A 13,794-nucleotide genomic window follows, 5' to 3' on the forward strand; every position below is an offset into this window, starting at 1 on the left:
CTCTTAGATATGATATATTCAAAAGTTTTAAAATACTAATTGGCAGTGTAATGCACTGTTTGTATGGAGAAAATATTTCTAAGATGTAATATAGAACCAAATGAGGATAAATGATTGGATTTTTTTTCCCAGTCATCTTTTAAGCCAATATGTAGCCAGGCTAAACTAGGCTAGGTCTTAGCAACAAAGAGATATGGAATGTTTTGTTCTCCTGAGACTCAGCCTCTGTTGAAGAGGTAGACATATTTCATAATTTATTCCAATCAGTTTGATGATGATAACATGTTCTATGAGGCAACAGATCTTAACAATCCCATTCAGCTATACCTCCTTATTGAATTTCTTATGAAGTTGACACAAATACACGTGTTATTGAGGTGTGTGATATGGAATGTTCTAAGAGTTTTGGATGAACTAAGACTTATTCCACCTAGGTGCTGTCAGAAAATCCTTCAGAAATGAGTATTATTGGAGATGAATCTTGAAGGATGAGTAGTAGCTGCCTAAGCCAATAAGGGATGAAAAATATTTCAGTGAGGGGTAGCTTGTGAGCAGCATGAGCATAAGACAAAAAGGAATGGCCAGGCGCGGTCACTCACGCCGGTAATCCCAGCACTTTGGGAGGCCGAGGCGGGCGGATCACCTGAGGTCGGGGCTTCGAGACCAGCCTGACCAACATGGAGAAATTCCTTCTCCATTAAAAGTATAATATTAGCTGGGCATGGTGGTATATGTCTGTAATCCCAGCTATTCGGGAGGCTGAGGCAAGAAAATCGCTTGAACCAGGGAGGCGGAGGTTATGGTGAGCCGAGACCGTGCCATTGCACTCCAGCCTGAGCAACAACAGCGAAACTCCAACTCAAAAAAAAAGAAAAAGAAAAAAAGACGACATAAAAGAATGAACTTGCAGGTAATGTAAGAAGTGGAGATAAATTTAACATAACCAGGAACTAACATAGATTGAGTTTAGATCAATGCTGCCTGAGGAAGTAGAGGAGTATGAAGAAGGTCACTGCTGATTTAGAGAACTCTCTGCTTCCAATTTGCTGCAAGAAATACACAGCAGGAAGCTCACTGCTTCCATCTCTCATCTGAACGCTCAGGACCCTTCCATGAGCTGTTCCTGGAGCCTTCTTGTGTGTGATCTCCCACAAAAGCCACATGATGAATTGGTTTACAGTGACAGGAAATGAAACAACATCCAGAAGCCTTCCTTCATTCTGCATCTCTCCATTTCTTCCTGTTTTGCAGCCTCAGCCAATTACTTTCTCTGTGTCCAAGCTTACTGGGAACATTGCTGTTCCTGGACACAATTCCTGCCTGGAATACCCTGCTCACCTTCCGCTTCAGGGGTCAACTCTCCAAACCCTGTCTCTCTTTAAAGCCTTTCCAAAACACCCAAACTAAGATGCATCTTTTTTTGTCCTTTTGCGTTACTATTTCACATTTGTCGAAGTAGATTCCATTTGTGCATCTATTTCAACAGATCTCTCTCAGTCTTATGTCACAGTAAGTATTTGCTTCATAATAATAAATTTCTGAGGGGAGATCACCATGTTTGAATCTCCAGTGGTCCCTACAGCCATGTATGGCACATAATGGATATACAATATACATCTGGTCCATAAAAATTAAGCTGCTAAAAATTTTTAACAAAATTTTCAAAGCAGAAATCATGCCTCTATAATAATTTGGCTTTTTTGGAAATGTAAGGCAGCATTCTATACTATATATTAAGCTTTATTCTAGGCTTTTACTAAAAATAGAAACATACTATCAGTTAATGGGGCACAGAATATTCAGGTACAGGCTTATCTTTTCTGACACTTCAAACTATAAATTCGTTTTCCATTTTCAAAGCCATAAACCATTTTCTCTGATATCTGGTTCAACCAGAAGGTTTTACTATGTAATTTTATACTCCCTTTGTTGATGTACCTAGATAACTTATTGCTTTATGAGCTATAGCCTATTAACAGGCATTTATATTGAGCAACTTCTTTTGAATGAAACATTCCTGGGGAAATACAGACACTGCCATGTTATTATTAAAGCACTAAGGAAATCTATCAGTTTTCGGGAAAAGAAAAATCTCACACTAACCACATCCTTTTTGCTTCTAGTGTCCAATGCTTTTTAACCAGTTACTAGCTGTTCTTGCTCTTTTCCTCTCTGTTTTGTTAAAAATATCTACAATCTTAGTATTCTCTTTCTTACTTTGTACTAGAATATTCAATAGTAAACTTGATTTTTCTATCTCCAGTCCTTTTATTTAAGGTAATAATAAGTTGTCCTTAATATTTGCTCAATGATTGATATATTTGTTGTCTAACTCAAAATTTGAGCATCAATGAGATGATAACCTACCAAATTAAATTCTCTTTATAATGATGAGTTGCCTTACTCTAGCCTCAATATGGTTTTAGCAGTTGGTGTATTTTACCTTCTCACAGCAATGCTTGAGATTATTTCTAAAGAATCTGAATGTGACAAAGAGAAGAAAAAAAAATCATTGAGCAAAAGTCAAGAGCTTGATACATTTTTTAGGACTCACTTGTGCCGAATTAATTTCCTTCCCTTTGATTTAATTTCCTTATTTTGAAAATTAAGTCACACTTGATATTTAGGGTTATTTTCTGCTCAAATATGCTGTGGCTTCTAGGACACAGCTCTTCTTTCGTGAATTTAAACATAAATCATTTTAGATAAATCTAGTTTTCAGGCATCCACCTGATTCTCTATGCTTTCCTAATAAATTAGCAAATAAATTTATACAACTAGGAGCCTAAATTTATTAAAATAGATGGCTATATTAATCTTACTTATTACAGACAAAATTTATTTTTCAGATCATCTGCTCTATTTGATCTGGCCTAAGGATTAGTCTTCTAGCAGAGAAGAAAACAGATATTTAGTAATTGAGTAGTGTGCTCGCCTCGTTTTCTAGAATCTTTCTTAAATAGGGAATCTAAGAAACGTGCTTCATTTTTTAAAAAACCTCTGGCAGTTTCAAAAACTCTCTCCATTTTACTATGGTAGAAAGATTCCACAATATCCAGTTGACCTATATTGTCCTTGCTTTTATCTGTATTTGCACTGTTGAACAATACTGCCTGGGTCCCCGGCCTATGGACGGCCTATGGACTTTAAAGAAGTTTCCTATTCATCAACAGAACAAAATCCCAGTCTTTTTCTCCTATACATCCCCTTCTTCCCATTCTGACTCTGTCTTCTTCCACTTATCACTCATAGTTCTCACATGTGTTCTCACAAATGAAAGTCAGGTATAGTCATCACAAGATCATGGTAGTTTTAAATTCTCTTTCTATTTTTGTTCTCTTGCTTTACTTATCCCATTTTTATTTCAATCTCTGCCCTCCAAGAGGTCACCACAAGAGCAAGATTTCTAGGAAAACGGCCGGGCGCGGTGGCTCAAGCCTGTAATCCCAGCACTTTGGGAGGCCGAGACGGGCGGATCACGAGGTCAGGAGATCGAGACCATCCTGGCTAATATGGTGAAACCCCGTCTCTACTAAAAATACAAAAACTAGCCGGGCGAGGTGGCGGGCGCCTGTAGTCCCAGCTACTTGGGAGGCTGAGGCAGGAGAATGGCGGAAACCCAGGAGCGGAGCTTGCAGTGAGCTGAGATCTGGCCACTGCACTCCAGTCCGGGCGACAGAGCGAGACTCCGCCTCAAAAAAAAAAAAAAAAAAAAAAAAAAAAGACTTCTAGGAAAACACACCTAGATTCTCAGTGCCACAATTTTTTGGGGTCTCATGTAAACGTAGAAAGGATACCCTTATTCAAATGAGGAGTCACTTTCATCATGTGCTAGGAAATACTCCTTATACCCAGAGACTTGTACAGTATTTTATGAAGGTAGAGTCTTCAGCTTGAGGACTAACCTTTTTCTTTGTAGGACATTAAATCCATTCTAAATGAAGAGAAAGCGTCTATGCTGATCTTCCCATTATCTTCAACTTTCTCTTTTTCTGCTCTGCCACAAGGTCACATGATTAGAAAGATTTGGAAGCCTGCTTCTTTCTCAGACTTTAGTCCCCTAAATCCACACCCCTATAGTGTGTCAATGTAGTTTGGACTCAGCTAGGAACCTCTGCAAGTGGAAGTTCTTACTGTATTTTTTTCTAATAACTATTTATTAAAAAGAATTCCTTAGGTGTCCCCATGAACATCTGGCAGATTCTCTCTAAGTCCACATAAGCAGCCATATTTGATGTCTTCTAGGAATTAACAATGTCTGATAGTCAAGGTATCCAGGACTGTAGTTTACAATGAGTAGAGCTGAGTTGTATTTAGCTTTTGTATTGCTAGATAAAAAGCACAGTGATCGACATCTAGTCAGTAACCTTACTTCAGGAGACTTGACCTCTGTTCAGACAGTTTTGAATCCCAGTTGAAAAAAAAAGAAGCTGACGAAGATCAGAAAATTACTGACAACTTTGCTATGATGCAAAATATATTGTACATGGAGTCAAAAGCTTAGGGTTCAAGTTCTAGGGTTAAAATTTACTGGCTATATGGACTTACAAAATCTGGTCTGCTTTTCTGAGTTCGTATTTATTTATAAAGTGAAGATAATGATATCTAGCACTCATTTTTGCACTGATTATTACACAAAACAATATGTTAGTTTTATAAATTGTGAACTACCATATAAAGGTATTTTGCCCCTTGTACATAATATATAGTGACTGATTTCAACTTGGCTGTTTTACACCTCCCAAAAGATAAAAACAGGAAATAGGGGGAAAAATAGAACCAAAGAAGTATTCTTAGTGTGAAGCTAAATTATTATGAAAGAAATGCCAACTAACCCCACAACACTAGAGAAGATATTAAAGCCACCATAGGTAGACTGTATTGTTCTGTGATAACATAATGGATATTCATAGTGATAATCCTCAATATCAAGAAAACATAGGCCAGTATCCTGTGCTATGGAGAACAATGGAGTTATCCATTTTCGAACAGTATTAAAGAAAATTATAGAGGGTAAATTTGAGTTATCTGAAGAATTCAACTATGTGAAATACCATATTCCCAAAACTTTTGATTAAATGGGGTTTCATTAAATCTAGTTCTTAACAGTAAGTTACCTCTTAAAACCCTCCAGGAGAAGAAAGTTTGAATCTCATTAAAACCAGAATAACTTAAAGGATATATGTGCATTAATATTGTACATTTGTGTTAGAGAGAAATGATGATAAGTTCTTAGTAAGTGAAACAGCAGATGATAATACAGAAGTGAGCCCATTTTGCCTATTTTTCACTTTAATTAAAGTGGGTTTCTTCATTTTTATTTCATTTTTATCTAAAATATTTAACTGAAGTATGGCCTCTTTGACCAGAAAGTACCACCCTATCTTAAAGATAGTTGATTCCTTCCACCAAACAGAAATTAGCACATCAGCACACGGTCCTTTCATTTACTATCAATAACACTTGCCAGAGATGAAATAATCTTCCTTCGTGATTGATAGTCGGTTTTTTGTGTGTTTTTATAACAAATGGCTAAAGTCCACTGAATGTGGTGGCACAAGACTATAGTCCCTTGGGAAGCTCAGGCTGAAAGATCTCAAGCCCAGGAGGACTGTCATGTGCTATGATCACACCTATGAATATCTGCTACACTCCAGTCTGGACACAATAGTAAGACCTTTTTTAAAAGGCTAAAATCACTTGTAAAAAGAGGTCTAGCCATTACATATGTTCGTCAAGGTTTTTTCAAGGCAAGAAGGTTAAAAGTATTGCTATAAAATATTTCAATATGCCGGGCGCGGTGGCTCAAGCCTGTAATCCCAGCACTTTGGGAGCCGAGACGGCGGATCACGAGGTCAGGAGATCGAGACCATCCTGGCTAACACGGTGAACCCCGTCTCTACTAAAAATACAAAAAACTAGCCGGGCATGGTGGCGGGCGCCTGTAGTCCCAGCTACTCGGGAGGCTGAGGCAGGAGAATGGCGTAAACCCGGGAGGCGGAGCTTGCAGTGAGCTGAGATCCGGCCACTGCACTCCAGTCCGGCGACAGAGCGAGACTCCGCCTCAAAAAAAAAAAAAAAAAAAAAAAAAAAAAAAAAAAATATTTCAATAGGCCGGGCGCGGTGGCTCAAGCCTGTAATCCCAGCACTTTGGGAGGCCAAGGTGGGCGGATCACAAGGTCAGGAGATCAAGACCATCCTGGCTAACACGGTGAAACCCCATCTCTACTAAAAATACAAAAAATTAGCCGGGCATGGTGGAGGCGCCTGTAATCCCAGCCACTCGGGAGGCTGAGGCAGGAGAATGGCAAGAACTTGGGAGGCGGAGCTTGCAGTGAGCCGAGATTGCACCACTGCACTCCAGCCTGGGCGACAGAGAAAAAAAAAAAAAAGTATTTCAATAAACAGTGGTACATAGTTTGAAAATCTTAGAGACTTTGAAGTTTTGAATATACAGTTTTTGAAAGGAAAAATGGAAAAAAGATATTTGAAAAATATGACCTAGTGACAGGTCATGGGGAAACTTGAATCTCAGACTAAAAGTACTTGGAATATATTGTCTAAATAAAATGGAAACCATTGGAAGATTACAAACAAAACCAAAACATGATCTTGTTGGTACTGTTGAAAAGTTAACCAGGCAGCATACAATTGATTTGATTAAGGAAATGTGGGAGAAACAGAAATCTGAATAGAGCTCTTGCAATTGCTCAAGGAAACAATAACAGTGCCTCCTTTAAACTAATAGTTGAAGAAATGAAGAACAAGTGATAAATCTCCCCTTCTCCCACTGCTAGTGCCAAATCAACAAGATTTGGCAAATGATTAGATATGAGACTCTACAGAGGTGATGAAAAAGATGATGCCAATATCTGAAGATGGGTGACTGAAAATGGTAACTCTACATGCAGTTTATATCTATTCCGTTAAAATTATTATGATTAATATAGAAGGTGTGACCTCAATGGAACTACAAAGTAAATGGAATTTCTGAGATATGACCATATTGATTATTTCCAAGGCATTTATATGCATTCATTTAGTATAAATCTGTTTGAGTCCATCAATTTCCAGCAGTATTAGCCTAGAGTGTAAAATGACATTTGAAGTATATGTATCAACTGTACCTAGGAAGACCTGTGAGATTCTAGCCAACAAAAATAGTTCCATTTGATATTTCATTTTGAGAAACATGATACTCAGTTATTATTTATATATCACTTATACATTTTAATAGGAAATATGAAAGATTTTATAGCATCACTCAAAATACCTTCTGTCAAGTTATTTGAAATATCTTATTTCTAAGCTACTGTTTTCTATCATCAAGGGCTTGTTTAACACTGCAATCAGGAGATGCTGTTTTCTTCTTTGGTATGGTGATCTTTTGTAATGTCTTGTCCTGCTTTCATCTTTTTTTCTCTCTTTTTCTTCCTATTTTTTATCTTTATTTTTTTGGTAGATTAAAAAATCAGGCTTCAGAGCAAAGGAAAAAATGGTGCTTTTTGGGATGCATAAGCTGTCAATTTTCATGAAAGCAGTTTTTTTGAGGAGTTTCTTCTATACCTCTGTCAGGTCAGGATAAAAAGCCTCAGACTTGCGGAAGCTTTTGGAACTATTAGGTGACTTATGAAAAAATAATTAGAATTATACAAAAATGAATAGTCTGAATTTTGAAGAATCAAATTGTAGAAATACCCTGTCTAGTAGTCTCCTCAAAGACCCCACTTGCAAGGTGGCTTTTATTTGAACTGACTCAGAATTTTCCCAGTGGCAGCAGCTTTTTCTCCAAGTCTATTCATTGGATAAAATCAGAAGCAATTGTTTAGCATCATGGCTTCATGAGACAGTGATACTATTTAGAGAAAACAACAGGCTAAACAAAAAGCTTAAAAGGAAAAAGTAATGAAGTGACCATGTTGGGATGGGGGCAAGGGTACTGAAAAGCTCTGATATGTTCTTAGGAATCTCAAAGGGTATACTCATGCATAGGTCTGTGCACATGCTCAAGAGAGACCCCAAAAGGCCCTAGGCTGTCATCACTGACTAATCATGAGGTCCTATGGAAGCAGGAAGTGAATGTGAAGCTGGATTTGTAAGCTCCCTAACTAAGTGTTGAAAGTATACTCCAATATGCATATAGAGATGTTCAGAAAATACTAGGTCTTAATGGTTTGAGCGTTTAAGTAAATCTCTGTCTAATCATAAGTGATTTAATCTCCAACTAAGTGAGCAGAAACTTCAGTGGCCACATTTAACAAAAAAATACAGAGTTACTTCAGAAAATTTACTAAACAAACACCAGCAGCAAACAGCAACCACAAACTGTGAAAGTATGAGGGGAGAAAGATCTCATATCCAGAATTGCCATTATTTTATTTAACATGTTCAGTGTTCAGTAAAAATTTATGATGCATGCAAAAAAGTACAGAAAATGCATAGAGTGAAGGAAGAAACCATTCAATAGAAGTTTTCCCTGAAAAAGTCCAGATGTTGGATTTATAAGAGAAATACTAGTAGCTATTTGAAATATATTCCAACAGCTGAAGAGGATTATGTTGGAAAATTAAAGGAAATTATGAGAAAAGTGTCTCACCAAATTGAGAGTATCAATAGAGACAGAAGTCAATTAAAAGATCTAAATAGAAATTCTAAAGGTGAAAAGAACAACATCTGACATAAAAAATTCACACCATGCATGGTGGCTCAAGGCTCACACCTGTAATCCCAGCACTTTGGGAGGCTGAGGTGGGTGGATCACTTGAGGTGAGGAGTTCGAGACCAGCCTGGCTAACATGGTGAAACCCTGTCTCTACCAAAAATACAAAAATTAGCCAGGCCTGGTGGCAGGTACCCATAATCCCAGCTGCTCAGGAGGCTGAAGAAGGAGAATCACTTGAACTTAGGAGGCAGAAGATGCAATTAGCCAAAATTGTGCCATTGCACTCCAGCCTGGGTGACAGAGCGAGACTCCACCTCAAAAAAAAAAGAAAAGAAAAGAAAAATGCACTAGAGGTGCTCAACCATAGATTTGAGCAGGTGAAATAAAGAGGTAAAAAAGAAATAAAATTTTTAAAAAACATTAAAATACATCAATTGAAATTATTATAGCCTGACTAAAAGGAAAAAAAAAAAAGATTAAAGAAAAATAACCGAGCCTCAGAGATGGGTGGTATAACATCAACCATACTAAAATATACATGATAATATCCCCTGAATGAGAGGAAACAGAGAAATGGGATAGAAAGATTTTAGGAAATAATAGCCAAAAACCTTCAAAATCTGAGGAAAAATGTTAAGCTGCACATCTAAGAAGCTCAACAAACCTTAATTAGGATAAATTCAAAGATATAAGGGAACTCATCATTTAAAAAATCAGAAGAAAAAGACAAATAAAGAATCTTTAATGCAGCACAAAAGAGGTGAATATCATATGTAAGGGACCCTCAATAAGATTAACAGCTGATTTCTAATAGGAAACAATGTATGACAGAAGACAATGGGATGACATTTAATGTCCTGGGGAAGAGAGGGACAGAGAGTGCAAACAAAGAATTCTACATGAAGCAAAACTTTCCTCTAAATATGGAGGAAAAATCAAGACATACCCAGATAACCAAATGCTAAGAAAGTTTGTCTCTAGCATACTTCCCTGAAAAGAAATACTAAAGGAAGCTTTGCTGGCCAAAATGAAAATGCACTTGACAATAACCTGATTCCACTGGAAGAAAGAAAGAGCACTGATGAAGGTCATTACATAGGTGAATTTTATTACCTATAAATTTTATCTCAGTCAAAATATTAGCAAAGTCTCAGGGACTTGTGAAGTATCAACAAGAGGTCTGATACTTGTATCACTGAAACACCAGAAGTTAAAAATAAACAGCATGGTGCTGAAAATATTTTTTAATAAATAACGGCTAAACACTTGCAAAGTTTAGTGAATGATATATACCTACAGATTTAAGAAACTAAGCAAATCCCAAACATGATAGAATGAAAGAAATCACTGCATAGGCATATTATAATTAAACTGCTGAAAATTAAGAAAAAGTAAAATTCTATGAATATCCATAATAATGTGATAAATTATTTCTAAGGAAACAACAATGAGAATGGTTACAGATCCCATAAGAAACTCTGGAGGCCAGAAAAAAATAACATATTTTTCAATGCTAAAAAAAGAGAGTCAACTTCAAGTGAGCTCCAATATACACTGAAAATAGTCTTCATAAATAAATATAAAATGTTTTTTTCTCAGATGAAGAAAACTAAGAAAATGTGTTGCCTGAAGACTTACTTGAAAAGCATTGCTAGGGAAAGTTCTTCACAGAAAATATAAATAATACTAGAAAAAAAACTGACACATTAAGAATGAAGGAAGAATAGAATTGATTAATATCTTAGAGATGCATACTTTCATTAGATATTATATTTTATGTGTAATAGAATGCTTTTCTCATCATAAGTTTTTGAAAATATGACTGACGGTTGAAAGCAAAAGTATAATATTGTCTCATGGGGTTTTCAGTTTATATATGTATATTATGTGGGAAACTATAGCATAAAGGAGGGAAAAATGAGAGACCTATAGGGTGGTAAAGTTTCTACTTCCAACCAAATGAAGTGGTAAAAGAATGATTCTAAATATACTGTGGAAAGTTAAGTATATATTTTGTAATCCCAGGATAAACCATAAAAATGTTTACACAGAGAAACAGTCAAAATCACAGTAGACAAATTAAAATACAGTATGAAAACATATCCAGGTAACACATGGGGGTGCAGGAAAGGGGTAATAGGAGTTAGAAAGAAGAGACCAAAATAAATAATAAGTTGGTAGACTAAATTCCAGGCATACTTATATTTACATTAAATATAATTGGTCTAAACATTACAACTAAAAGAAATAAATTATCAGAAATGATATTGAAATATATTCCTACTATAAACTGTCTCTAGTAAACTGACTTCAAATATATTGATGTATGTTAAAAGGAGAAAAAGAGATACCATGCAAACATGAAACCAAAGAAAAGCTGGATGGCTATGTTAATATCAGCCACAGTGGACATCATAGCAATGAAAACTAATAAGGATAGAGTAAAACATTACATGTTGATATGAGAGTTAATTCACCAAAAAGGCATAACAACTACATAAAGGTATATGTTGATAACAAAAAGAAAACCTTCAAAATAAAAGAAGCAGAAACTGATCGTGCTGAAAGAGTAAATACACAAGTCTACAATCATAATTGGAGATGTCAGCACTCTCTCAGTAATGGTGAGGAATTAAGCAAAAATCCGAAATATAGAATAACTGATCACCCTAAGTAACAGGATCTAATTAATGTTATAGGACACCACTCAACAACAGCTGAAAACGAATTGGTATCAAATGCACATGCCCAGAGCCAATTAGCATATACCTCATTATTAAAGCTGTGAATGATCATAAGAACCCTCAAGTTTGTAGGCAGCTGGTGGGAAGTCAGGGTAGCCTGAGAACTCCTACACTTGCAGCTTGTGTCTGAGATGAAGAGTCCTGGAGGGCTGTTCCCTCAGACACTGCAGTTGGCAAGCTCACTGCAGTAGGCCTCTCAAAATTGTGGGCAGATTTGGGTGACTGTAAGACTGGTCTTGAACCTTGAATTTTACTGACTCTAGGTAACAACTACAAAATTTTAAAATTATAAATTGCTATTATTTCAGCACCTCTTTTCACTCTCAAATATCTTTATTTGGAAAATGGATGGTCATTCTACGATTAGATAACTAAAATCATTTAATTTACTATATATGCCCTTTTTACTTACCATGTAAATTATCAAATCCTTTTATAATTTTCTTTGTGTTTTGTGACAAAATAAAACTGGGAGCATTTTCACACACACTCATTCTCTAAACACTACTGAGAAAAGGGGAGAGAGTGTAGAGATAGGGTGTGAGTCACAGAGATCACATGCTTCACAAGGTAATAAAATATCACAAAGCAAAGGGAGGCAGGGTGAGATTACAGGACCAGAGGAGAGGGTGAAATTAAAATTGCTAATGAAGTTTCCGGCACTCATTGTCATTGATAACATCTTATTAGGAGACAGGGTTTGAGAGCAGACAACCGGTCTGACCAAAATTTATTAGGTGGGAATTTCCTCATCCTAATAAGCCTGGGAGTGCTGCAGGAGACCAGAGCTTATTTCATCCGTTTGTCTTTGACTGTAAAAGTCAGCCACCCCCTAAAGGGGCCCTTTCAGAGGCCTCCCCTCAGGGGCCATTCTCTTTCTCAGGGATGTTCCTTGCTGAGAAAAACAATTCAGCGATATTTCTCCTATTGCTTTTGAAAGAAGAGAAATATGGCTCTGTTCTGCCCGGCTCACTGGCAGTCAGAGTTTAAGGTTATCTCCCTTGTTACCTGAACATTGCTGTTATCCTGTTCTTTTCTCAGGGTGCCCAGATTTCGCATTGTTCAAACACACGTGCTCTACAAACAATTTGTGCAGTTAACACAATCATCACAGGGTCCTGAGGCGACATACATCCTCCTCAGCTTACGAAGATGATGGGATTAAGAGATTAAAGACAGGCATAGGAAATCACAAGGGTATTGACTGGGGAAGTGATAAGTGTCCATGAAATCTTCACAATTTATGTTTAGAGGTTGTAGTAAAGACAGGCGTAAGAAATTATAAAAGTATTAATTTGGGGAACTAATAAATATCCATGAAATCTTCATAATTTATGTTCTGCTGCTGTGGTTTCAGCCGGTCCCTCCGTTCGGGGTCCCTGACTTCCCACAACACTTGGTTGCTGTAAATGCTCCTATTTCACAGGTAAACTTGAAGGGCCATAGATATACACACCTCATTTGGGACCACAAAGGCAGTATGCCTTTGAAATCAGATGGCCTGGTCAGTCCATGCTCTGCCTAGGGGAGTTAAATTGGACATTATAGTGAACTTCTCTAACATCATTTTTGTAGTTTTGAAAATCACTAATAAAAACTTACTGGTTTTCCAGCTCAGAGAGCATCACGGAACCTGCTGACATGTGATGTCTCCCCCAGACACTCAGCTTTAAAATTTCCCTCTTTTGTACTCTTTGCCTTTATTTCTCAGACCAGCCGATGCTTGGGGAAATAGAAAATAACCCATACTGAATATCGGGGGTGGGGTTTTCCTGATACCTGGCACCCACGTGGTCTTTCTTTCTTCCTAAGTACATGTGGGAACCCAATTCCCTCTGGTAGGTGCAGAGAAGCGGCATCGGTTTGGTCCACAGATACACATGTTTTCCTCCCTGACGACCCACATTGAACATCAGGGTGGGGTTTCCCCCGATAACCAAGTAATATTGATGGTCTCTAAAAATATTCTACAAGTGTTGTGTGTTCACAAATGCCAAGTCTGGGTACTGTTCTTTCTATTTATAGATCAGAGAACCCATATTTTCATATTTACAAAATTGGTATAGGACACAGACTATATTTAGCAGCCAAAGGGAAAGAGATTATTGTCTTTAATATTTCAAAAAAAAAGAACTTCTTTCAAAAAATGTTTTTCTATATGACAGCCTTGAAATGTGTGTCTTCTAAAGAAAACCTAAGGGGTTGGTCACTGTGCCTAGAGTAGGGAACCATAAATAGGGGGTAACAAAAACAAACAAACAAAAACCAAGAGAGATAAAGAGAGAAATGATGTCCTAAATGTAATAGCATTGGTGCTCCTCAGCCTTATAACTTCAGAACCATTCAGGATTATGTATTTCCAGTTTGAGAAGAGGTAAAGTAGATACT

At 37.0% G+C, this 13,794-nt stretch overlaps 1 long non-coding RNA gene across 1 annotated transcript; it reads left to right on the forward strand.

Annotated features, from left to right (window-relative positions):
- Positions 1-546: 546 nt before the first annotated feature.
- Positions 547-8,815, forward strand: LOC117077930. Its single transcript, XR_004434872.1, has 2 exons — positions 547-648; positions 8,767-8,815. It is a non-coding gene; the product is annotated as an uncharacterized LOC117077930 (long non-coding RNA).
- The last annotated feature ends 4,979 nt before the right edge of the window (positions 8,816-13,794 follow it).

The sequence above is a fragment of the Trachypithecus francoisi genome, unplaced genomic scaffold, assembly GCF_009764315.1.
Source record: "Trachypithecus francoisi isolate TF-2019V2 unplaced genomic scaffold, Tfra_2.0 Lachesis_group0, whole genome shotgun sequence".
NCBI lineage: Eukaryota > Metazoa > Chordata > Mammalia > Primates > Cercopithecidae > Trachypithecus > Trachypithecus francoisi.